Below are 677 nucleotides of genomic sequence, written 5' to 3' on the forward strand. Positions count from 1 at the left end.
TACCAACATCTGGTGAAAATTTCATGTCATTAGCACCTCTAGTAATATATTTACTGAGAAAAATGTTGACGTGTTCAATACTTATTTTACCCGCTGTATCTGCCTGTTTCTCCACATTCCACTTTTGGACTTAATCCTCGTTTTGATGTGATGGGGTCGCAAATATTGTCTAAACTTGATTGTACAAAATGAGACTCAAAGTAAACAAAATACAATTTAGTTCGGAATAACTGTGATCACGCCCAAAGAAAGGCCAATACATAATACAAAAAAATACGTCCAATAAAAAGAACTTTAAAAAATGTTAACATGATAACTACATAGACAAAAAAAAAAAAAGAATTTTAACTGAAGTTAATCTGTTTTTCATTTCATTTTTAAGGTGGTTGGTAACAAGGCAGGATTTCTCACAGACTCAGATTCACATTCTGTAAATCCTGGCAGATTTCTTGGCTTTTGTGAGACAAATTATCCTCATAATGTCACAATAGGCTCAAATGTTGTATTAGATTTCAATTTTTTTTGTATCAGTTTGAATGAATGAGCACTAAAAAAACAATGTGTAAATAAAATCCATTAAAATTCACTGTATTGTTTATTTATTTATTTTTGACTGGTCTTGATTYAATGTATCCATCCCTGGTTTGCTCTACACGATTTGTTCTCGTCTGACCTAG

The sequence above is a fragment of the Austrofundulus limnaeus genome, unplaced genomic scaffold (genome assembly GCF_001266775.1).
Source record: "Austrofundulus limnaeus strain Quisiro unplaced genomic scaffold, Austrofundulus_limnaeus-1.0 Scaffold81, whole genome shotgun sequence".
Lineage (NCBI taxonomy): Eukaryota > Metazoa > Chordata > Actinopteri > Cyprinodontiformes > Rivulidae > Austrofundulus > Austrofundulus limnaeus.